Below are 3543 nucleotides of genomic sequence, written 5' to 3'. Positions count from 1 at the left end.
TAACCAGTGTAACAATATTTAATACCACGTCATACCAGTGTGACACCATGTACCAATTTTGTACTTATATCATGTAGGCTATTTGTGTGTAAGTGGTATTACATGGTATTACATATTGTTACACTGGTTATTACACTGTACCTGGTATTGCCTATGTTTACACTGGTATTACACTAGTATTACATGGTATTAAATATTGTTACACTGGTTATTACACTGTAGGCCTACCTGATATGGTAGATTCACTGAAATGGTGAACCATTATTACCGGGCAAATCAATCCACCCAGTCAGAAGTTATGGGCCAAATAAAAATTCCACCATTTTGAAAGTGTTGACTTCCAAACTCGAATCAGTTCATGAACCTACCCTGCAGCATTAACACACCAAATCTGGGACAAATCCATCCACCCGGTCAGAAGTAATGGGCCAAACAAAAATTCGGCCATCTTGAATTCAGCCATCTTGAAATTGTTGACCTCCAAACTCGAATCAGTTCATGAACCTACCCTAGAACATTCACACACCAAATCTGGGACAAATCCATCCACCCGGTCAGAAGTTATGGACCAAACAAAATTTCGGCCATCTTGAATTCGGCCATCTTGAAAGTGTTAACCTCCAAACTGTAATCAGTTCATGAACCCACCCTAGAACATTCACACACCAAATCTGGGACAAATCCATCCACCCGGTCAGAAGTTATGGACCAAACAAAAATTCGGCCATCTTGAATTCGGCCATCTTGAAAGTGTTAACCTCCAAACTCTAATCAGTTCATGAACCCACCCTAGAGCATTCACACACCAAATCTGGGACAAATCCATCCACCCGGTCAGAAGTAATGGGCCAAACAAAAATTCGGCCATCTTGAATTCGGCCATCTTGAAATTGTTGACCTCCAAACTCGAATCAGTTCATGAACCTACCCTAGAGCATTCACACACCAAATCTGGGACAAATCCAAACATCCGTTCAAAAGTTATCGCGTTAACACGAAAGACCTTACGCGGCGGCGGACGCGGCGGCGGACGCGGCGGCGGTGCACGCAAAACCATTACATCCCCGACGCTCCGCGTTTCGGGGATATAATAATGCTTGGTGAGAGAACTTAAGTGCAGCAGTTGCTTTGGGCTTGCTGTTATATAGCCTGATCGCCGAAACTGGATGAAGCTACAATCAGACTTCTTTTGTGTCTAAGTGTGTGTACAGATTTTTAAGAGGAGGAGTGCAGAGCTGAGAGTCCATTAAATCCATAAGAGTTCTTCTGACCTTATATAGACAAATACCAGACTGATATTAACAACATTTATTTTACATTTATTTTATGTATTTACATGCATTGACAACAACCACCAGTAAAAGTAACATCATTCCACCACCACCATACTAAAATACAATATAAATCTTTCATAAATGAAAATATAGTGTTATACCACCAGTGGTGTATTTGATTGTATGTGATATTAATATATCATTACCATTACCATACCATCATTACCATTACCAATATATTAATACCATTGACATCAACTATAAAAGCAAAATTACTAAATTACAATATAAATGTCCAAATGTGTCAAAAATGTTGGATAACAAAAGTGATGTATGATCTAACTCAACTTGGAAATGACACTTAATAACGTCATCATTGACATTAACTAAACCAGGAATACAGATGTCCACACAGATACCCTAAAAAAAAACTGGTGTGGACCCCGATGACCCGAACAACTACCGCCCCATCTCCAACCTTCCTTTCCTAAGTAAGATCTTGGAAAGAGCAGTGGCGGCTCAACTGCAGCAGCATATGTCCCACCATGAGCTCTTTGAATCCCTACAATCTGGCTTTAGAGCCCACCACAGCACCGAGACTGCTCTCGTCAAAATCGCTAACGACCTCCTTACTGCTGCAGACAATAGCCACATTACCATCCTCATCCTCCTGGACCTCTCAGCAGCTTTAGACACAGTCTCTCACTCCATCCTTCTGAAGCGTCTCTCTGAGTTCACTGGACTATCCTGCACAGCACTTCTCTGGTTCCAATCATATCTATCACACTGCCAACAATACATCACACTGAACGACTCCCGCTCTCCTACACTAACCATCAACCACGGCGTTCCGCAGGGTTCGGTGTTGGGTCCCCTACTCTTCACCATTTACATGCTGCCTCTTGTACGAATCATTCGCTCCCATGGTCTCAGTTTCCACTGTTATGCCAACGACACACAACTTTACATCAGCACCAAACCCTCTGCTCAGCATACATCTCTATATTTTCAGTCTCACACCAAGGAAGTTACCAAATCTGCTTTCTACCACCTCAAGAACATATCAAGACTCAGGCCCTCACTCTCCAAGACAGTCACAAAGACCCTCACGCATGCCTTCATCTCCTCCCGTCTAGACTATTGCAATGCCATCCTGCTTGTTCTACCCAATAAGGCCATAGACAGACTGCAATATGTCCAGAATTCTGCCGGCAGGATTATATCAGGCACTAGGCCCTGGCAGCACATCACCCCCGTACTCAGACAGCTACACTGGCTGCCTGTCAAGTCTCAGATCATATACAAAGTTCTCCTCCTAACCTTCAAGTCCCTCAATGGTCTGGCACCCCACTACCTTGCCAACCTCCTCCACTCCTATGACCCCTCAAGATCACTGCGGTCCTCCTTCAAGGGCGAGTTGGTTATCCCCCGGACTAGACTCAAGGCCACCAGTGACAAAGCCTTTCATGTGGCTGCCCCACTCCTCTGGAACAACCTACCCAACCACATTCAAAATGCCTCTTCACTGGCCATCTTTAAACAACTCCTTAATACCCATCTCTCTTTGGAGGCCTTTGACCTCTAGTGTCCACAAGCACACACCTACACACACTTAAGGCGGGCGTACACTGTGCAACATTTTCAGTCATGGGTATTAAGCTCCTTCTCACACTGCACGAGGGAATTTGACGATTTAAAAGTTCATACCTCACGACTCACGTCCTCACACTATACAAGCCGACAGTCGGATGCGAGCAGAATGCTCCCACTGTATGACATGACAGGCATGTTTCCGGGGTCTGCAGAGGAGGGAACATGCACACCTGAGATGGAGATGAGGACACGCTCAAGAGTGAATCGTACTACTCTATCAGTTTGTGCATGTGTAGTTTCAAATCGGGTCGTAGCACTGCTTTAACTTTGCGATTTACTCACGAGGGACGATCAGAATTTAAACAGTTTTGATGTCCTTGGGACCCTACGATTGTTCAATCGTGAGGTGAAATCGCTTATCGTTACCCCATGTACACTACACAATGCAAGACTCACGATTGATCTGCAATTGAGCAAGAAATTGGTCCGACTGTGGCCAAATTGGGCAAAAAGTCGCACAGTGTAAGCCCGGTTTTACACTGATATTATGTAAAGCGACCTTGGGTGTCTTTAAAGGCGCTATATAAAACGGCATTATTATTATTATACAGATCAGGTGTGTGTGTGTGTGTGTGTGTGTGTGTGTGCAGAGGCCCCACATTTACATGTAGGGTCA

Source organism: Engraulis encrasicolus, chromosome 3 (assembly GCF_034702125.1).
Source record: "Engraulis encrasicolus isolate BLACKSEA-1 chromosome 3, IST_EnEncr_1.0, whole genome shotgun sequence".
In the NCBI taxonomy this organism is placed as follows: Eukaryota; Metazoa; Chordata; class Actinopteri; order Clupeiformes; family Engraulidae; genus Engraulis; species Engraulis encrasicolus.
The sequence above is the reverse complement of the archived record's forward strand: the minus strand, read 5'-3'. Positions refer to the sequence as shown.